Source organism: Chiloscyllium plagiosum, unplaced genomic scaffold (genome assembly GCF_037043375.1).
Source record: "Chiloscyllium plagiosum isolate Xiang-an unplaced genomic scaffold, Cpla_swu_hap1 HiC_scaffold_5, whole genome shotgun sequence".
NCBI lineage: Eukaryota > Metazoa > Chordata > Chondrichthyes > Orectolobiformes > Hemiscylliidae > Chiloscyllium > Chiloscyllium plagiosum.
In genome coordinates, this window is record NW_028270143.1 from 23,592,790 (window position 1) to 23,616,076 (window position 23,287).

Sequence of the window (23,287 nt, forward strand, 5' to 3'; positions counted from 1 at the left end):
TTGATCTATTCAACTCAGTCCTTCTCCTCGTCACAACAGACATCCCTGTCACCAGCAGCAATTACATTATTCCTCAGTCATGTTCAGTTCTGATGTATGGTCAGTGGACTCGAAATGCCAATTCCGTTTTTCTCCCTATCCGAGGCTGACAAATCTGCTTAGTTTCTCTGGCACTTTCACATTCTATTTCATTCTGATCTCTTGCATCATTATTTGTTGTATTTACCCTTTAATGTTGTTATTAAATGGGATGTCCGCATCGCTGACAGGGGCAGCATTTGTTGACCTCACTAAATACCCTTTCCTGCGAGGTCATTCTTTCATGCAGTATAGACCCAAGCACATTGCTGTGAGTCTGACTTCAGTCTTAAGCCCGACTAGACAATAATCTTACTTTTCTTTACCAAAGGATAACAAAGGAACAGATAAACTTAGCGACAAGGTGCTGATGGTGTTATGGTCGATATTGGTGAAATTCACATTTATTTTTAATTCCTGTTATTTGAATTTCATTTCTGATATCACCTGAGGTAGGATTTAAGCAGTGTCTTTAGTGTAGTAACTTTGGCCATGGAATTACATGTCTAGCAATATTACTTCTCTGACACACTGTCCCTGTCATGGATTTACTTTAGAGACAATAACAAGGTTGTGATGGAAACATTTGTAACAGAAAGAGTGATTAGGAGAGAGCTGGAACCATGGAGTCTGAATTTTACCGAGGCATGGATAATGGTTTATTTAGCAACCACACTAATGTCAAGCTGGGGACTGGGGATATGAAGGACCTGATAGTGGGTAGGTTTGGTGATGGAGAGAATACCAAGACATAAATTAATTCAGGGCAAATTGGTACTTCGGGATTGTGATCAGTCTTGTTCTCGAATGTTTGTGAGGGCAGGGATGCAGCCAGTCCTGAAATTTGCGGTATTGAATTGCATGTGAAACTGAAGACAATAGTTTTCATTCTTGCCAAATATAGATAACAGAAATAAAATGAAGTTCACCATGGCTTATGGGATTAATATATAGCTAGAGATGGAGAGACTTACCAGGAACACCAACAATAGCGAGCATGGGATAGTAGCCCGTCTGAATAATCAGCAGTACACCTAATATCCGATATGATAACATTTGCCCAAACCAGGTAAGATAAAAATGAGCCCAGGATAAACTCCTGTCCATTATTATCGCATTCCAGTCTACTGTTCTCAGATTCTGATCCATTGGTGGAACATTCCAGTCTATTGTTCTCAGATTCTGATACATTGCTGGAACTTGCCGCCTATTCTCAGGTTCTGATCTCTCGTCTCCCTGTCTCTGCAGCTACTGATCCCTGTTAGTGTTGGAGGTGACGCATCTGCAGCTATAATGGGATAATGCATTGCAAGAAGCCCCTTACTAATAGAAGAGGGAAACCGTCCAGTGACACAATCAGGATCCATGGAGACTGACATCAGTCACGGTCAATAAACAAACAGATCCAGTTAACTCCTTTCACTATGGTACCTTCTGTTCACAATAACAACTGGATTGAATTGAATGTTGACATCGCTGGCTATTGCTCATATTTCCCATCACCGATTGCTCTCCTGAAGTTCGTTGTGAGGGACAATGATGGGTGTTTTCTTACAGCAGGCTGGATGATTCTGCAGTGTTGTCTGTTTGCAATGCTATCTCCACCTGAACCTCCCACCACGACCACCCACAGAAAACACAATCTAATTGTTGTTAGTGTGCTGATATCTCCTCGACTAGAACAGGCACCAACCAACAAATTCTGAGTGGGCATACTTGCACTCCAATACACAGGAAGTGTGGATCTGCCTGGGCATTCCTCTGCTTGCACTAATGAGACAGTTTAGTATTTTCAACACCCAATGCGAGTCAGCACTGTTTTATGTAAACTGACAAATACCTTAGTACATTTTATTGGCTTCAAATCAGTAGGACTTAAATGTTTTGACTGCAGTCCAAAACCAAACATGGCATGTAGTCACAAAGTCGGTCCTTTTACAAGGTTACGTTGTTCTTTGTTTTTTTTTCCTTAAAGAGGACCTAAATAACCCAAGGTTCCAACGTGCCAGAATTTTGAAAGATTCATTGGGGTCCTTTTGTTTATACATATCAGATAATGTCTCAGCCATAAGGCTTTCAAATTTTTAAACAGAAACTTGCTTATTCAAGCAGACCTGGTCAGCTCCCTGGCTGGACAGATCGGTGCAGTTCTGGGGTTAGTTTAGTCAGGGTCACTGTTGTAACTGGATGCTCTCCCGCTCCTGCTCTTCTGAATTTATAATCTGTTCGCCTTTTTGTCAATTTATTCTTTGTGCAAAGCTATTCGTTTACTGGGATTGTTGCAAGTATTTTGGAACAGCATTCTTAAGACGTGATAACCTGTCAGGTTTGGATAGGATAACATATTCAGGTATTCTATTTTCTGTTCCTTGTGTTACATTTTATAATTTGTTAAATAAAGTCTGTTCGTTCCCAACTCGGCATTCTGACCAGTTAATTCACTCTGGGTGTATCCACTATATAATAACCTTCAACAAATAGCGAAGTTATGGTAAGGGATACCTGCTTTAAAATGTTTTGAGGGGTCGGGCCTGCTCCATAACAGAATGGGGGCCCTTTGTGGGATTTCGGCGGTGAGTGGCAAGTATTAGTGTGTTTTATTTCGTGTGTTGATTTAGTGGGGAAACAGAACTTAAATAGCAATGGCTCTTGCAGTCACCAAGGATGTTTTGGAGATGGAAGAATTGACCTTGGGGGGTTTTACAAAATGCACATAAGTTCAAGCTGCGGGAATTAATAGACTAGCTGGAGTTGAAGCTACCTCCAAATGTGAGGAAAGATGAGATGATTGCAGCAGTAGCTCAGCATTCAAATTTGCTGGAAACTCCATCAGGATCTGTGGAGATGACTAAACTTCAATCGCAAATGAAGCAATTTGAGTTCGAAGCAGAAATGAAGCAGTTTGAGTTACGACTAGAATCAGAAGCGGAAGAAAGACAACGAATAGGTTTAGCAGAGGAAAGAGAAAAAATAATAGCTTTCGCAGAAAGAAAGAAAAGGAGAGAGCGTTTGAGCTTCAGAGATGGGCACTTTGAATGGAAAGTCAGCTTAAAAGCATGGAGATGAAGGCTGAAGGTGAGCTTAGTAAGGATCAGAGTGACGATGAGCAATCCCATCGTAGTCAAAAGACTGGTGAGAAACATTTTAAGTATATTCATGCCTTGCCTAAAGTGATGAATAGGATATGGAAATTTTTTTCATTTAATTTGAAAAAATGGCTAAAACATTGTAGTGGCCAGTGGCCATGTGGATATTGTTGATCCAAACCAAACTTTGTAGGTAGAGCTTGTGAGGTATTCACAACAGTATCAGAGGAGAGATCTGGGGAGTATGAGGAGGTAAAGAAAGTGCATATGACTTTGTGCCAGAATTCTACAGCCAACCTTTCAAGAAGCTAAGGAGGGATCCTGGACAAACCCATATTGAGTTTGAAAGGATGAAACAAAGTAATTTAGATGGATGGATAAGACCTTTAAAAGGAGAGGAAACCGACGATAATCTACAAGAGACAATTAATTTGGAGGAGTTCAAATATTTGTAGCTCAGTTAAACTAATTCAGTTACAGCAGAAAGATAAAAGGTTAAAGCAATTATAACAAAAAGCATATACGTTAGGAATTTTGAATGTATCCCTAAGTGTTATTACCCTTAAAATGATGTCCAGATGAGGAAATGGAGACTATCACATATTCAAGGAAATGGTAATTGGGCAGAAGTTCATCAAATCGTATTGCCCATGGGATACAGAAAGGACGTGATGCGAATGGTGCATGATCTACCACCTAGAAGGCTTTTCGGAGAGAGGAAAAGACAGGCTTAAATACAGAGACATTTTTATTTGCCTGGACTGCAACAGGATGTAGTTGAATTTTGGTGGACATGTCATACATGTCATAATTGGAAAAAAAACAAGCGATAATAAAACCTGCAACTTTCTTAACAATTCCTGCATTTGAGGAGCCTTTTACAAGAGTCTTAATTGATTGGCCAGCTCCCCAACCACAAACCAAAAAATTGTGCAATAGCGTTTGATAACAATACTGGATGCATCGACTAGATTTCCAGAGGCTATCCCAAGATGCAATATCACAGCTAAAAGAATTGCAGAGGAATTACTCTTTTTTTAAAAAAATAGATAGGGACTACGAATAGAGATGCAGTGAGATCAAGGTTCAAACTTCACATCCAAATTATTCGCTATAATGTCTTTGGAATGAAGCAATACAAAACTACTGCGTACCATGCAAAATTGCAGAGAGCGCTAGAAAGGTGACATTAAATATTAAAGACCATGTTGAGGGCTTATGCTCAGGATTATCCAGATGATTAGCGCAAGAGAATTCCATTTGTTCTTTTTGTGATCAGGGATGCACCAAATTAACAGAGCAAATTCAATCCATTTGTATTAGTTTTTGGGCATTAAGTAGGAGGACCATTGAAATCAATTAAGGAGAAAATAGTAAATCAGCATTTAAAGATCACACTTTAAGGAATGATAAATAGCGCTGGGGAATTGTCTAGACAGCATTTAAAAGTATTGCAGCATGTAATAAAACAGAAAGCGGGCAGAAATCAAACAATTGCAATTTTGCTATCGACGATAAGGCATTACTGTTACTTGTGATAGGTGAATCTTGAAAAGCAAGGCTTAGTGGACCTTATGAAATACAAAGGATATTGAGTGAGGGTAATTACTTGATAAGAACACCAGACAGAAAAGGAATCTCACAGCGATTGTCATGTGAATGCGCTCAAAAGATATTTTGATAAGGAAGAAAGCAGGAGTAGAAGCTTTTAATGATTGTGTCACAGAAGGAAGAACCAAGTTCAGAGGCTTCTGAATCGGTCATTCCTCAAATTAAAGTGGACAATGAGATAGTTGTCTAAAATTGAGATACATTATTGAGTTACCTTCCTGACAAAAATTGAAATGACCAGAAAGAGTTATTATTATCACATGGGGAGATGTGCACTAATTAACTTGGAAGTACTAACCCAACTGTGCATTCTATAACAATAGGAATTGCTGTTATGATTAAGCAACATCCTTACAGGCATAATCCTCTAAAGTTGGCACAGGCGTAGAAAGAGATTGAATGCATGCTCTGAGATGACATAATCAAAATGCGGTACAATGATTGGAACTCACCCATCGTCAAGGTACCAAAACCAAATGGCACCCAACGGTTATGTGTGGACTATCATAAAGTCAATGCAGTTAATAAGATTGATGTATACCCATTTCCACATTTGGAAGACTGTGTTGAAAATTTGGGACAAACAGCTTATATTTGGTGTGAAACATGTGCCGGCCACGTTTCAGGGACTAACCAATAAGTTGCCAGATTATCCAACGTGTGGTGTACATTGATGATCTAGTGGTTTTTAACCATTCATGGAAGGAACACTTACAGCATTTATTACACTTTCTCTATCGACTTCAGAAGGCAGGCTTCGTGGTAAACCTAGCGAAAAGTGAATATGCCAAAGCAAAAGTCACATTCCTGGGGCATGCTATTAGACATAGATAAACGGTGACATGGGATGTAAAAGTGAAGGTAATTGGGGAATTTACCATACCGTTGATAAAATGAGCAGCACTATGCTTCCTGGAATTGCATGGATTTTATCGAAGGGTTGTGCCTCGTTTTCGCAACATGACTGCTCCACTTGTTAAAGAAAGGCAAGAAAATTCAGTGGACAGAGGACGGTCATGGAATATGTGTTAACCATTGCCCCACTATCAGACATAACTGATTATGCAAAACCATTCAAGGTGGTTTTAAATGTGAGTGATCTGCGTATCGGTGCTGGACTACTGCAGCAAGACGGCAAGAAGATAGAAAGACCTATTGGATATTTCTCCAAGAAGTTGAATGTTCATTATTCAACAGTTGAGAAAGAAACTGTGAGCTTTGTGTTGGCACTACAACATTTCAGTGTTTATATTACCAACAACACATCTGAAGCAACCATGTACACTGACCATAACCCATTGAAATTTTTGGAGAAACTTATGGACAAAAATGCGAGACTGTTTAGCTGGAGCCTGTAGTTACAGCCATTCAATTTGAAAATTGTGCACATGTCAGGTCTTGAAAACATGATTGCCAATGCATTTTCCACACTTGAATGACAGATCAAGACACTCAGTGATGGAAGTGCCACACACTGAGTCCGGATGTTGTTGTGCATATTTGCATGTTTATAGTAAATGAATATACATGCATACTTTAGTGTACTAACCACTATTTTTGGGGGGTTAGAAAACTGAAACCATCTTTGGATATTGATGATTCAGTTTTATATCAAGAGAGTTGTCACAAAGCTGGTCCCTTAAAAGGTTATGTTGTCCTTGAATTGTTTTCAGAGATTTTCTAAACGACCCAAGGTTCAAACATGTCCTAATTTTGAATGCTTCATTGGGGTCCTTTGGTTTTTATCTAACAGATAATGCCTCGGGAAGAAGGCTTTCAAGTCTTTAAAAAAACTGGTGTAATCAAGGGGGCGTGGCCATCTCTCCAGCTGCACAGGTCAGTTCAGTTCGTGGGTTAGTTGAGTCAGCGTCATTGTTGAAAGTGGACGACCTCCCCCTCCTTCAGCCATCTGATTTCGTAACCTTAAGTTTATTGTGTGTAAGTTTTACTCTTTCTGCTCAGGGTTTTGTTTATTGAGATTGTTGCAAGTAATTTGGAACAACATCATTAGGTTGTGGTAACCTGCCAGGTTAGGATGAATTATTCAGATTTTGGATTTTCTGTTCGTTGTGTTTCATTCCTTACTTTTGTAAACAAATTCTGTTTGTTTAAAAATTGGCAGTCGGACCAGCTAATTCACTCTGGGAATATCCACTATACACTTAACTTCAGCAAATAGCAACATTACGATCTAGGCTGTGTACTTAAAAAATGTTTTATGAGGTCAGGCCTGGTCCATAACACTGTACAATAATGTTGTTCATTGAAAGTCATGAATTGAGATTCAAAATGGCGGCGACGCAGCAAGTGTAGTATTCTGCCCAAGACTCAGGCAAACTTGGGTACCCAACTCCACCACATCCTCTAAACCATTTAAAATAACTTTTACCCAGCATATTTAATCATTTTGCACCAAGCTTGAACAGTTTGTTGCTGTGCTTAAAATGACTAAAGGAAACAAATGCCTGCAGCTCGCAACAGGCGGGGACCCCTTCCCCACCCTCTCCTGCAGCAGCGGAGACGTCCGCGGCCGCCTCGGGGGACTTACCTGCAGAGGTGAGCCTGGTAACAAGCTGCAAGAGAGGATCGACGAATCCAGGAGCAGGTGGGAGTCGTTCTCAGTACGACCGCGAAATTGGAAAGCTCGAACATCATGTTAGAGGGGCGGAGCTAAAGGCCATGACTTCGGAGACTGCGGCTGAATCGACCGTGGGCCGGGTCCGGGCTCTCCAACAGTATGTTTGGACCTTGGAGGAGCACATCGACGAGTTCGACAATCGGGGTCATCGAAAATATATTCGGTTGCTGGGCCTTCCTGAACGGGAAAAGGAAGGCCAGCTGGCAGTTTTTTTTTTGGAGCAATGGGTCCCTGAAATATTAAAGCTGGAGTCTGGACCAGGCCAGACGTGGGTTAATTAGGCTCACCGGTTTGCTATACGCAGACCCGAGTTGGACCAGCACCCTCACCTGGTCCTGTTCCGGCTCCAATGCTATAGAGAGAAGCAGATGCTCCTGGAAGTCTCTAGAATCGTGGGGAAGGATCCCCATACCATGCTGTACAAGGCCTCTAGGATTATGCTTTTTCAGGATTTTTCTCCAGCTGTGGTCCACAAAAGAAAGGCATTTGATGAGGTGAAGAGAATTAAACATCCAATATTCCTTGTGTTAGACAGCAACGCTGCGCTACAGCCGTGAAGGACATGTTTATTACTTTGGATCACCGGAGAAGGGTAAAGAGTTTCTGGATTCTCTTAAATAGACTTTAAGAATTAAACTGTATGGCTAATGATGCTATTTTCCACCCCCCCCCCCATCTGGGTTTACCTTTTCTTTCCCTTTTCATCCCCCTTATTGTTTAATATCGCCTCCAGGGAGTAGGGAGGGGGGCTTATTTGTTTTCCGCGACGCGATTTTCTTATTTTTACAGGCTGGGTGGCTTAGTTGATTCATGTGGGGGGGGGCAGGAGAGGGGTTTTCTGTGTCCTTCCTCATTTCTTTTTAGAGCGGGATTTTTTTTCTCCTTCTATAATTATACTTAGTTATTTATTACTTGCCGGGATTGTAACTTTATAGTTTTTTTATGTTTATACTTTGTATTATATTTAACATATTCAAGTGTTGGTGGGTGTGGTTTTATGGTACACGTGAATTTATTTACTCTATTATGTGGTGCCTGGGTTGAGGGCGGGGCGCTGGTTGGGAGAGGATACGGTGGGTTTATTGACAAGTAGTGATGCCCCCTGGGAACAAGGTGGAAAATATCCTTTTAAATGTGTTTTATATTTTCCTTATTTAGAAATAGATTTTAACTATATTGTCGTTAAGGTGTTAAAGAATTTCTACTTGTGTGAATTTTCTACGATCTGAGCTCGGGGTGTTTTGGGTGGGTTTCTTCCTCCCGGGGGGCCTCGGTCTTGCCTGGACGATCATGGTTAGTCCTTCGATTAGCTGGTGCACCTGGAATGTCAAGAGGAATAATTCACCAATCAAAAGGTAGAAAATACTGTGAAACCTCAAAAATAAAAGGGTTGATATAGCTCTCTTACAGGAGAAACACTTACTGGATAAAGAGCACTTCAAATTCCAACAAGGAGGATTTGATCAGGCCTTTTTATCTTTTAGTTCCAAAAGTAGAGGAGTAGTCATTCTCATTTGGAAGAACCTTCCTTTCAAAATCTTAAGTCAGATAAAAGTTGAATCTGGACAGTATATACTGATTAAAGCCCACATAAATGTAGAGGAGTATGGAACTTTGAATCTTTGTTGTTCCCTGGCACACCCGTTCAAATTTATAATGGAAGCATTCTCCAAACTGATGGCTTTTGGGGCTCATCACACAATTATAGGATGAGATTGTAATTGTACTATGGACCCAGAGATAGACAGGATGCCCAAGAGTACTGCAGGTATATCTCTTAGATCCAGACAATTGGCAGGTTTGAATAACGAGCTAGGGTTAGTAGATGTGTGGAGGTGCCTTCATCCGCAGGGCAGAGACTTTATTTTCTACTCTAACTCACATACCAGAATTGATGTTTTTTTGCTCCTTTGACCTTTCTGAACTCCATATTATCCTGCAAAATAGGTAATATAATAATCTCTGATCATGCTGCAGTATATATGGAAGTTAACACTAGGGACGATGAGACAAGCCCCCGACATTGGCATATGGATACCTTCTTAATGATGAATAGTAAATTTGTAAAATATTTCTCTCAAGAATTCAAAACCTTTTTGGAAATTAACTCAGGCACGGCCAGTAACCCATCTATGATGTGGGACACCATTAAGACTTATGCGCGAGGTCTCATCATTTCATACTCGGTGAACCAGAACAAAAAAGGGAGAACAACAGCGTCTACTCGAGGCTCATTTGAAGGCAGCTGAGACAGCATACGTTGATAGGCCCTCTATTAATAAATTACAAAGAATTACAGCCCTTAGGGCAGCTCTGAATACTGCACTTACACAAACAGCAAAGAGGGAAATATTATTTGCAAAACAAAGACTATATGAATACAGCGATAAGCCTAGTAGATAACTAGCATATATCTCAAGGATAAAAAAAGCCCCTCAAGCTAACATGTCCATTAGGGAAAGTGCTGGTACTTTGCCTCATGACCGGAAAAGGATCAATACAGCCTTCAGAAAGTTTTATTCTGATCCTGTATAAATCACAGGATTGTGAAGACAGAGCTAAGAAGATGGAGTCCTCTTTTAAAAGCCTGGCCTTTCCGGACATAATCCTGAAAGAGGTGACGGTCCTGAATGATCCCCTGGTAACCCAGGAAGAACTTGATGAAATCAGGCAGCTTCAGAGCGGTAAAGTACCTGGCCCAGTTGGATTCCAGGCTGAATTCTACAAAGTGTTTGTCGGGGTCCTGGCTGGTCCACTTAATGACATATATATAATTATTCATATAGTCAGGTCTGCCTCCCGCCTTCGATGAGAGAAGAAATACTTCTTTCATCCTTAAAAAAGGAAAGGCCAGCCCCAGAAGATTGCACATCATACAGACCAATATCTTTGCTAAACGTAGATATTAAAATTCTTTCTAAAACATTAGCATTAAGGCTGGAGAGGGTTTTACCACACATCATAAAAAAGGATCAGACGGGGTTTATTAAGGGCCGTAGATCATCTAATAATCTTAGAAGGGTTTTAAATGTGATCCAAGTCTGTCATCAGGAAAGAATACCGGGAATAATAGTCTCTTTAGATGTGGAGAAGGCATTCGATTGGGTTGAATGGTCATATCTGATTTACACACTGGAAAAGTTTGGTGTCGGAGAGGTATTCGCCAAATGGGTCTCAATATTGTAAAATGACCCCAAAGCAGCCGTGATTACTAATGGTTTATGCTCGGACAGATTCAGTGTGGGTAGCAGCTGTCGACAGGGATGTCCTCTTTCACCGTTATTATTCACGCTAATAATTGAACCATTGGCAGAAGTTATACGGGCTGATTTTAATATAATGGCTCTGAGGTTTGGTTCGGGTAAACATAAAATTACGATTAACGCAGATGATGTTCTCCTTTTTCTTAGTAATCCTTTGATATCCGTGCCCTGTTTGATTCAAGTAATTAATTTATTCAATGCATTCTCAGGTTACAAAATTAATTTCATAAAATTGGAGGCCATGCCAATGGGTGGTTTCGCTGGTATGTCTAATTTATCGGATGGATATCGCTTTCCCTTTCGGTGGTCTCTGGAGAGTTTTTTATATTTAGGGATTTTTATCACCTCAGTATTTGGTCAGCTGTACAAAGCCAATTTTGTGCACCTATTAGAGAGGATAAGGCAGGACCCTTCAACGCTGGGGGAATCTCCCGATATTTTGATTTGGCAGAATAGCTCTAATTAAAACCAATATTTTGCCTCGTCTCTTATACCCTATGTGAATGCTCCCTGTGATGTTGCCCAGGTATTGTGTAAACTATACGGTTGAATTGGTTCTTTCATTTGGAATCATAGATGGCCCCTTATTAAATTAAAGAAGCTGCAGCTTCCACAAGCAAGGGGAGAACTGGGTTTTCCAGACTTTAGGAAATATCAGCTGAGTTATCTATTAAGCTACATAGCCGACTGGGTCTCTTGTGACCCGCAATCAATCTGACTGGACATTGAGGCTTCTCAAGCAAAGTGTCCCCTCATTAATCTCTTCTTTTTGGATAAGATGAAAGTCATTATGGATCATTATAAAAATCCTAAATACAATTAACGCTTGGAAGATAATGCACATGACGAAGGTAATTCACAAAAATCCTCACCTTATACTTCTATAGTGGGAGCATGGGATTTTCAACCGGGGTACACAGACGCTACATTAAAAACCTGGAGGTCCAGGGGTATCTTCTGCTAAGGGGATCTGTTCGATGGGGAGGTTATGATGTCATTTGAACAGCTGCACCAGAAATTTAGACTGCTTAAAGGTGACCTTTTTCGAAAATTCCAAATTCTAGATCTTACACAGAAGAAGACCACATTATTGGATAGCTCTTAAAAATCGGATAGGGAAAGAAGAGTGTTATGGCCAATGGGTCCACCCTCGGTCACCACTCTTTATCACTCATTACAGAATGAAGTATCAAAAGACATGGAAAAATTGTTTTAAACATGGAATCAGGAATTGGGGTTGGAAATCCCTTTAGAAATGTGGGATGACATCTGAGAAATGCCAAAAAGCTCTCCATTTGTAATAGAACCCACGTTATTCAACTAAAGGTATGCCATAGGACTCATATACCACTGGAATGACTGATAAAATTTAGGGCAGGAACATCTCCAATGTGTTCTCAATGTAAAATAGAAGTGGGCACTCTCACACACTGCTTATGGACATATCATAGGTTCCGTAAATACTGGACCAGAGTAGCAAATGCGCTGACAGAAATCTTGGGAACCGAAATTGGAGTAGATCTAGTATCGCTTTTCCTAGGCTTTTCGAACCTGACCTCCCTGGATGTGCACGGGAGGAAATTATTTTCCATTCTCTCCTTTTGTGCAAGGAAAGATATCTTTTTTTTAATAGATATTTTTATTAGAAATTTAACATTTTTACAAGTTTACAAAAATAAACAAAACTCTCAGATATAAACATTGATATACAATTAGCTCAAATATACAATAGCCAAAATTTGACAAAAAAAAACAAAACAAAAAAAATACCGAAAAGAAGAAAAAAACAAACAAACAAAACTCAACTATCTACTAATCTAACCTACAACTAACCAGGGTGTATATTTAAGTCTCTTACATGCTCGGGATGTGTTAGCATCAGATATAATAAAACCCGTATTCGTGCGGGATTCCTCCCCCGAGGGGCCACGGACCAGCCAGGTTTGTAATCTCAATTAAATAAAAGCCCTTGTTAGGATAGCCGAAATATCTGTATTTATGTAATTCAAAAAGGGCTGCCATATTTTATAAAATAATTCGGTCTTTCGGTGCACCATATTTGTAAGGAAGTCAAGGGGAATACATTCCATAATTAGTCTGTGCCAATTTGAAAGTCCAGGGGGGCCATCTGCCGCCCAGTTCACCAAAATATTTTTCCTTGCACAGAAAGAAAGAATAGAAAATAGTCTCTTCCCGTACGTGTCCAGGGAGGGAAAGTTCGAAAAGCCCAAGAGGAGAGATACAGGGTCCACTTTTATTTCCGTTCCTAAAATTTCTGTCAGGGTACTTGCTACTTTAGTCCAATATCTACGGATCTTATGACAGGTCCATAAGCAATGAACAAGAGTGCCCACCTCTATTTTGCATTTAGGACACATTGGAGATGCTCCTGCCTTAAATTTTGCCAATCGAACCGGTGCTATATGGGCCCTATGAAGTATCTTCAGCTGGATAGCCTGGGTTCTGTTACAAATAGTAATTCTTCTAGCATTTTCCCAGATATCATTCCATGTTTCTGTGGAGATTTCTAGTCCCAGATCCTGATCCCATGTTTTAAGCAGATTATCCATATCTCCCGATACTTCATCATGTAGTAAATGATAAATATTACTGACGGAAGATACCCCACTGGTCGTAGGACACTACATTCTCTATCGGATTTATAAAGACTATCTAATAACGTAGTCTTCTTCTGTATATAATCTCGAATTTGGAAGTATCGAAAGAGGTCTCCATTGGGTAATCCGAATTTCTGACGCAGCTGTCCGAAAGACATCAGGACCCCATCTTTAAATAAATCCCCTAGACATGAGATACACCTGGATCTCCAGAGTTTAAAAGTGGCATCTGTTAACCCCGGTTGGAATCCCCATGCTCCCACTATTGGTGCATAGGGGGATGTTTTATGTGAATTACCCTCATTTTGCCGCATTATATTCCAAGCCTTGATAGTATTTAGTATTATAGGGTTTTTACAGTGATCTGTAATGATTTTCATCTTGTCTGAGAATAAAAGGTTAATAAGTGGGTATTTTACTTGAGAAGCCTCGATGTCCAACCAGATTGATTGTGGATCAGACAAGACCCAATCAGCTATGTAACTTAATAGGGAACTTAACTGATATTTCCTAAAGTCTGGGAAGTCCAATCCACCCCTTGCCTGTGGAAGCTGTAGCTTCTTCAGATTAATGAGGGGCCGCCTATGATTCCAGATAAAGGAACTCAGCCAGCCGTATAATTTACATAAAGCCGTCCTCGGCAGCATCACCGGAAGCATTCTCATAGGATATAGGAGACGGGGCAGGATATTCATTTTGATTAATGCTATTCTACCCAACCAGGAAATTGGTAGGTCTCCCCATCGCTGGAGGTCCTGCCTTATCCTTTCCAATAAATACACAAAATTAGCCTTATACAACTGACCAAATACTGGAGTAATAAAAATGCCTAAATATAAGAAACCCTCCAGGGACCAGCGAAAGGGAAAAAGGGAACCGTCCGCTAAGCGGGGTATCACAGCAAGGCCACCCATTGGCATAGCCTCCGATTTTGAAAAATTAATTTTATAGCCTGAGAATGCACTAAATGTATTAATAACTTGGATTAAGCGAGGTATGGACATCAAAGGGTTACTGAGGAATAGAAGAACATCATCTGCATAAAGGGTAATTTTATGTTTACCTGTACCAATCCTTGGGGCCACTATATTAGGATCAGCTCGTATAGCTTCTGCTAGTGGTTCAATTATTAGCGTGAATAACAATGGCGAGAGGGGACATCCCTGACGGCAGCCCCTACCCACACTGAAGCTATCCGAGCCTAATCCATTGGTAACCACAACTGCTTTGGGATCACTATACAATGTTGAGACCCATTTGGTAAACACCTGTCCAACGCCAAACCTCTTCAATGTGTAAAACAAATATGACCATTCGACCCTATCAAATGCCTTTTCCGCATCTAATGAAACCACTACTCCTGGTATTTTTCCCTGATGACAAGCTTGAATCATATTCAGAGCCCTTCTAACATTATTGGATGATCTACGGCCCTTAATAAAACCCGTCTGATCCTCCTTTATAATATGTGGCAGTATCCTTTCTAGTCTCAGTGCTAACGTTTTAGAGAGGATTTTAAAATCTACATTTAGCAAGGATATTGGTCTGTATGATGTACAATCTTCTGGGTCCTTTCCTTTTTTAAGGATAAGAGAGATATTTGCCTCTTTCAGCGAAGGCGGGAGACAGCCCTGACTATATGCATAGTTATACATGTCCATAAGTGGACCAGCCAGTATTTCTGTAAATTCTTTATAGAATTCAGCTTGAAAACCACCTGGGCCCGGCGCCTTACCATTTTGAAGGTGCCTAATTGCATCAACTATTTCTTGGGGTGTAAGAGGAGCATTTAGGACCGATACTTGTTCCGGAGTTAGGTCTGGAAAAGTCAAATTTTAAAAAAATGACTGCATCCTCTTCGTCCTATCTTCACAATCCTGTGATTTATATAACTCAGAATAGAATTCTCTAAAGGTCGCATTAATCTTTTTATGATCATGAGTCAAAATACCCGTACTTTCCTTGATAGACATAATAGTCTGAGGGGCCTTTTTTTTCTTTGCAAGAAATGCTAAGTATCTACCCGGTTTGTCGCCATATTCATATAACCTTTGTTTTGCAAATAATAATTCCCTCTTAGCCGTTTGAGTAAGTGTAGTGTTTAGAGCTGTCCTAAGAGCTGTAATCCTTTGCAATTTAATAATAGAAGGTCTATCAGTGTATGCTGTTTCAGCTGCTTTTAAGCGGGCTTCAAGCAGACACTGTTGTTCTCCCTTTAATTTCTTCTGGGTCGCTGAGTAGGAGATGATCAAGCCTCGCGTGTAAGCTTTGATGGTCTCCCACATCATTGACAGGTTGCTAGCTGTACCTGAATTAATTTCTAAAAAAGTTTTAAATTCTTGAGAAGTACTTTACAAATTTACTATCTTTCATTAGGAAGGGGTCCATACGCCAATGCCGAGGGGACGTCCCACTGTTCCTCGCCTTAGTTTCCATATATACAGCAGCGTGGTCAGAAATTGCTATATTACCTATTTTACAGGATGATATGGAATTTAAAAAAATCGAGGGGGCAAAAAACATATCAATTCTGGTATGACATTTATGTGGATTAGAGTAGAAAGAAAAATCTCTACCCTGGTGGATGAAGACATCTCCATACATCTACTAATCCTAATTCTTTGTTCAGATCCATCAATTGTCTAGATCTGGGAGATACTCCTGCAGTACTCTTGGGAATCCTATCTATTTCCGGATCCATAATACAATTAAAGTCTCCCCCTATAGTTATATGACGGGCATCAAAAGCCATCAATTTTGAAAAGGCTTCCGTTATAAATTTAAAGGGGTGTGCCGGGGGGCAGTACAAATTTAAAATCCCATATTCCTCTCCATTTATGAGGGCTTTAATCAAGATATATCTTCCAGATTCGTCTTTTATCTGCTTTAGGATTTTGAAAGGGGAATTCTTCCGAACAAGAATAACAACTCCCCTGCGTTTTGAGCTAAAAGAAGAAAAAAAGGCCTGATCAAATCCGCCCTGTCGTAATTTCAAGTGTTCTTTATCTGACAGGTGTGTCTCCTGTAGGAGAGCTATATCAACTCTTTCCTTCTTAAGATTTGATAATATTTTCTTCCTTTTGAGTGGCGAATTACTCCCCTTGACATTCCAGGTGCAGCACTTAACCGACTGATCAACCATAATCCTCTGGGCCAATCCGAGACCCCTCGGGAGGGGGAACCCTATCCAGAACATCCCGAGCGTGGAACATGTAAAATTTACAAAAATAAAGCCTCTTTAATACACCCACAACAATACAGTAAAAAACTATTTCTAAATAAAAAAAATATAAAACCTATGTAAGTGGAGACTTTCCCCCTTGTTCCCAGGGGCGTCACTTCCTCTCCAAAAGTCCCTCATATCGTCTCCCAACCAATGCCCCACCCTTGACCCAGGCACTCCTCAATAAAATGAGGAGAATTCAAATATAATACAAAGCTAGAGTTAACAGTGAGCACCCCACCCCGACCCATACCAACACCTGGGTATATTTGGTAATGTTAATACCATATATAAACATATAACTATAAAATTACCACTACAACAAATAATAATTAAATATGATAATACAAAATAACGAAGGGGAAACAACCCCGCTCCTAAAGACAGAGGTAAAATTGAACAAGGTAACCACCTCCCCCCACCAACATTAACCAAATCCCCCAGCTTATATATATGTGTGTGTGTGTGTATATATACATACACACACATATACATACATCCCTCATATATACATAAAATAATAACAGAAAACAACTCCAAGGGGGGGGGGAGAAAATCAAATCCCTCTCCCCACCCCCAATGATAATATTAAGCAGTAAGGTAAGAGAAAGAAAAAAAAAGGAGGGGATATAAACCAAAGCGGGGGGGAAAGGCAGACCAACATCCATTATGTCCTACAGTTTATCTAAGAGAGTCCAAGGATTCCTTAGCCTTTTCTGGTGATCCAAAGTTATATACGGATCCTTCATGGTTAAAGCGTAACATCGCTGGGTAGCGTAAGGAGTACTGAACATTTAAATCCCTTAAACGCTTCTTCATCTCGTCGAATGCCTTCCTCTTTCGAACCAGAGCCAGGGAAAAGTCCTGAAATAGCATGATCTTGGATCCTTTGTAGATCATAGCTTGGGGGTCTTTTCCGAGATTTCTAGAGGCTTCTAGGAGTATCTGCCTCTCCCTGTAGCTCTGCAGCCGGAACAGGACCGGGCGCGGGCTCTGGTTCGAGCCGGGCCCGCGTATTGCTACCCGGTAGGCCCATTCCACCCTTACCTGGCCTGATCCAGCTTGCAGATTTAAAAGTTGTGGCAGCCACTGCTCCAGGAATGCTGTAAGCTGGCCTTCCTCTTCCTGTTCGGGAAGACCCAGCAAACGAATATTTTTTCGGCGACCTCGATTATCGAGGTCGTCAATATGATTTTCCAAGGTCCGGACTCGTTGCTCAAGACTCCGGACCTGATCCACGGCTGATTGAGCGGTTGTCTCGGAGGTCGCGGCCTTTAGCTCCGCCCCTCCGACTCGGCGTTGAATTTCTTCAATCTCTCGGTCGTGCTTCTGCAGCGCGGCCGAGAGCGACTCCCAACGATTTCTGGATTCGACAATAAAGGCATCGATCTTCGAGTCAAGCTTGGAAAGCATTTCTGCAAGGCTTGTTACTGTTGGTAAGTCCCCCGGGGCGGCTGTGGACGCCTCTGCTGCAGCTGGAGAGGGTGGGGGAGGGGTTCCTGCTTGCTGAGAGCTGCGGACTCCCTTCCCTTTAGTCATTTTAACTTAGGATTAAATTGTTTAAATGTAATATTACACAACTAATTAAATTACAAAACTATTATAAATGATTTGGTGAGCTTGGTAGGGGGTAGGTGACCCACTGTGCCCAAGTCTTGGGAGGAGCACTATAGACTCAGTCTTACTGGGTCGCCGCCATCTTGGATCCCCCAGGAAAGATATCTTAATAAATTGGGTAGCTGAGGGCCCTCCAGGACATTCGAATTAGCACAGGTTAATCATGGAATGTATTCCCCTTGACTTCCTTATGAATATGGTGCCCCCAAAAAACTGAATTATTCTATAAAATATGGCCGCCCTTCCTGAATAAATAGATACAGATATTTCGGCCATATTATTAGGGGCTTTTATCTAGGTGAGGTAGTGGTTCTGGCTGGTTCCCACCCCCCTCCCCCCGCCCGGGAGAGGAATTCCGTATGAATACCGGTTTTATTATGACTTGATGTTAATTCATTCGGAGCATGTACTTCATTATTTAATTACTATGTTATCTTTTTGTGAAGTAATCTAAGATATTCTATTATATGCTTTGGTTATTTGTAGGTTAGATTAGTTCCTAGTTGAGTGTTTTTTTTCTTTCTGCTTTTTTATGTGTTTGTTGTATTTTGGTAATTACTTATTCAATATTTAATGGTATATTAGTATTTATATTTGTTTATGCTTTTCGTAAGTTTGTAAAAATGTTTTAAAAATTTCTTTTTTCTTCAATAAAAATATCTATAAAAAAGTCATGGATTTATGAGTCAGTGACAGAATGAATATAATAATGGCTATGAAACAGAAAGGACTGGGGCCAGTGACTGAAGAAATCTAAGGGAAGTTCAGTAATATCTCACAGTCACGAGTGTTCAACCATCACTCTTTCTGACAAATGGAATGGAATGAAATGCAATGCAGAGCAAGATAATAGGTGACCTTTTGTACATGGAATGCTGAACAACAATGTGAATAGAACAGGGCAAATTTAAATGTGATGAGCAGAATTATATTTTATATATAGACTGTTTAATCACATTTTATACAGGTTGTTAATATTGTTTATAACTGGACAGGATATTCAGAAATAAAAACAGGCACAGATAACAAAGTGTGTGGGGTTACAGCGAGTTACAGCAGAGTAAGAGTGAGGATACAGCTCATACTGAGCTGACACAGAGATGATGGGCTGCATGGCAACCATCTTTGCTGAAATTATTCAGAGAAACGTACTGAAAATGTTCAGAGACTGAGGAGCCAACTTTGGTCATAAAACGCGCAGACAATGTCATAATTAATAAACTATTCTTATTTTTTCTTCAAGTGTAGCTGTATCTCAAAGGCCTTTTAAATCAAAGTAACTTTGATGGGATCCACGCATTTATTTTCAGAACTTAAAGAAGGAACCGAATCCAGTGTAATACATGTGTCACTGGCACAAGTAATGGGAACAGGAATGGAGCATATTGTCCAACATCCAGACCAATCAAACAATAAAGCAAAATATTAGAGGTAGTGGAAATCTGAAATGCAAATGTAAAATGATGGAGAAATGCAACAGATGACGCAGGATCTGAGCAGAGACACAGAGTTAACATATCGAATCTGAAATGAACCTATTCTGAACAAGTCATATTGGACTCAAAAAAAAAAAGTTAATTCCATTTTTTTCTGCCCTGATACTGCCAAAACTGTGGGATTTCTCTCCAGAACTTTCAATTGGTGCAATGTCAGGAAACAGAGAGTAATAGTGGGCGGTTGCTTTTTGGACTGGAGGCTTGTGCCCAGCAGTGTCCCACAGAGGTTGGTTCGAGGTTTTCATTGTTTGTCATTTATGTAAATATTTTGCATGAGAATATGGAAGGCATAGTTAGTAAGTTTGCAGATGACACCAAAACTGGTGACGCAGTGGACAGTGAAGAAGGTTTTCTAAATTACAAAAGGATCTTGATCAAATGGGGAAATAGGCTGACAAATAACAGAGAGAATTCAATCTGGATGAATGCGAGGTGCAGACAATAATGTGTGTAAGCTGCTGTCTGATGCACCAAAATTGGGATGATTTTATTCCCCATCTCCTGGGTTCAACACATCAATATCCTTCATGATATTTGATTGGCTTTACCCCCTCCGTGGTTACCCTCTTGCTCTTAATGTAGTTGCACAATATCTTTGGATTATCCTTAAACTTTTTGACCCATGTTATCTCATATCTCCTTTTTGTTTTCCTGATTTCTCTCGAAATAATGGCCCACACTCTTTATATCGATCAACTTTATTCAATTGAATCAAGTGTCTATATTTAAAGTAAGATTTTCTTTGCTTCTTGAATAAAACCTCAATAACTGTAATTTTCCATTGTTCCTTCACCTTACCAGCCTTACCCTTCACTCTAACAGGAACATAATGCCTCTCAATTCCCATCGTCACACTTTTGAACGCCTCCCACTTGTCAGACGTCGTTTTACCTGTCAATAGTCTACTCCAATCAAACTTCGAATTTCCTTGCCCCATGCGATTAAAATTTATGATACACCAATTTTAAAAAAATCATGAAAGGCTTATTCTTTTCCATAACCATTGTGGAACTAATAGAGTTATGATTCAAATACCCAAAATATTCCCTCAATTTACTTCAGTCACTTGCCCTGTCTATTGCACAAAAGTTGGTCTGGGTTTGCTCCTTCTCTGTTAGGATCATCTGCATATTGATGAAGAAAATTTTCGTGAATACATTGGACAAATTCTTCACCATCCAACCCTTTAACACTGTGGTAGTCTCAGTCAGTTTTTCGGAAATTAAAATCCGCCGTTATTAAAAACTTATTAAGCTTACAAATAACCAAGATTTCCCTGCATGTTTGTTTCTCAATTTCTTTCTTACTGTTGGAGAGCGTATGATACAATACCATCAACGTGCTCTTTCCTTTCTTATTTTTAATTTCTACGAATATATTTTCACTGGACAATTTGTGACATATGAGAATTTTGTGCAATCTCTTCAAAGTGATATTTAATTTCTTATGTTTAATACTACCCACATATTTTAACTGGATGATTTTTCAGAAATATCTTCCCTAGTTACAGCAATAATCTATTCTTTAATCAAAAATGGTAGTCCTCCTCCTCTCCGCCCACTGCATGACTTTTTCTATCTTTTCTATGATAATTACACCTGGAACATTGAATTGCCAGTCTTGATCATCTCTCAGGCAAAAGTGAGGACGGTAGATGCTGGAGATTAGAGTCGAGAGTGTAGTGCTGGAAAAGCACCACAGCATCTGAGGAGCAGGAAAATCGACGTTTCAGGCAAAAGTCCTTCATTAGCCCATTTCTGATGAGGGGCTTTTGCCCGAAACGTCGATTTTCCTGCTCCTCGCATGCTGTCTGACCTGCTGTGCTTTCCCAGCACTATACTCTCGACTTTAACATCTCTCAACCAACTTTCTGTAATAAATATGATGTCCCAGTCCCATGTTCTTAAATATGCCCTGAGTTCGTCAGCCTTCCCTGTGAGACCCCTTGCATTGGAATAAATGAAATTTAGTGCTTCGGAATTACTATTTATTTTTGACTCTCTCGTCTTTCTTTTCTAATTGACGTGCTCTCCTCACATTCATAAACATCCCCATCCATCCTACCATTTGTAATGCTACTTGGAATATCTCCTTGCCGTCTCTATCAATATTAAGTCTCCATGCAGAGAAGAAACAAATCTCCCGACTAAGATATTGGTTGCTTTCCAGTTTAGATTTGACCAAACCTTTCTGATCAGGTCTTTTCTATTTTAAAATAGATTCCAATCTCCCAAAAATCTAAATCCTTCAACAACACAGTAGCTCTTCAGCTATCGATTTTTCTCCTTTAATCTTTTGCTCCCTCTCGGTTCAGTTTGGCATTGGGAGTAAACCAGAAATTACTACTTTTAAGGTTTTATTTCTAATCTTTGACCTCACCTCTTAAATTTACTCTGTACTGCTTTAATCTTTCCCTAAAAATATCATTCCTACCAATATGTACTATAACGTTTGTTAAAGGGGAGATTGAGCAGTCAATGTGCTTGAAATGTTTCGAGACATTCTTAATCCTAGCACAGGGAAAGCAACAAACCATCCTAAATCTATTGTCACTGCCACAGAATCACCTGTTGATGCACCTGACAGAAGAGTCCACTGTCGCAATAATTCTACTAAATCATCTCAAACGCTGCTGAACGTGAGAATTATCCCAAGTGTCCAAAAATTGATTGCTCTGCCATTTTCCTCAGAGAGACAATCCCCTTCAGCAGTTCTAAGAACTGAAAGTCATTTTGATAGAGGATTAGCCACCGGAGAGGTTGCAGAGAAGGTTTACGTGGATGTTGCCCGGTATGGAAGGTGTTAGCTGTGAAGAGAGGTTGAGTAGGTTAGGTTTGTTTTCAGTAGAGAAAAGGAGATTGAGGGGGGACCTGATTAAAGGTTTACAAAATCATGAAGGATATCAACAGGATAGATGGAGATAACTTTTTCCCAGGGTGAAGGATTCAATAACGAGACGTCACGCTTTCACAGTGAGAGGTGAAAAGTTTAAGGGGGATACACACAGCAATTGCTTCACACTCAGGGTGGTGGGTGTCTGGAACGCGTTGCCAGCAGAGATAGTAGAGGCAGGCATGGTAGATTCTTTTAAGATGTGTCTGGACAGATGCATGAGTACGTGGGGAGCAGACGGATACAGATGCTTAGGAATTGAACGGTAGGTTTAGACAGTAGATTTGGATCGGCTCAGGCTTGGAGGGCTGAAGGGCCTGTTCCTGGGCTGTAAATTTTCTTTGTTCTTTGTTCTTTCTAAATATTGGTCTTTGGATCGTAGTTTAGAAATAGGAAAGTTTTTTTCTACAGTTTACAGATTAAGGATGAGACCACTTTCAGAGTTTTTAAATTGTTATGATTCCTTCCCTCAGCATCGTCATTAAACTGACTCTGCCTGTTTATTCGACTAACCTTTACTTTCTGCTCAGTTTCTGACCTGCTGCTTTGGTTCCCTGCCTCCTGTATCATCAGTTTAAATCAGCGAGATCACATCTCCCTTCGAGGATGTTGGGGCCCCTCCAGTTAAAGTGCACACATTCCTTTTTATACAGTTCCCACGTGCACTGGACGCGATTCGAATCATTCAAAAATCAGAAAAAATCCTCCCAAACCAGCTCTTTGCCACATATTCAACTATACTATCTTCCTCTTCTTTGTCTCACT

General features: G+C 40.2%; 1 long non-coding RNA gene across 1 annotated transcript in view; it reads left to right on the forward strand.

Moving 5' to 3' along the window:
• Window positions 1-7,944: 7,944 nt before the first annotated feature.
• LOC148149885 (uncharacterized) overlaps window positions 7,945-23,287 on the forward strand; it is a 181,820-nt gene continuing 166,477 nt past the window's right edge. The window contains exon 1 of the long non-coding RNA XR_015757084.1: window positions 7,945-8,005. This is a non-coding gene — a long non-coding RNA (uncharacterized LOC148149885). The remainder of the gene's footprint in view (window positions 8,006-23,287) is intronic.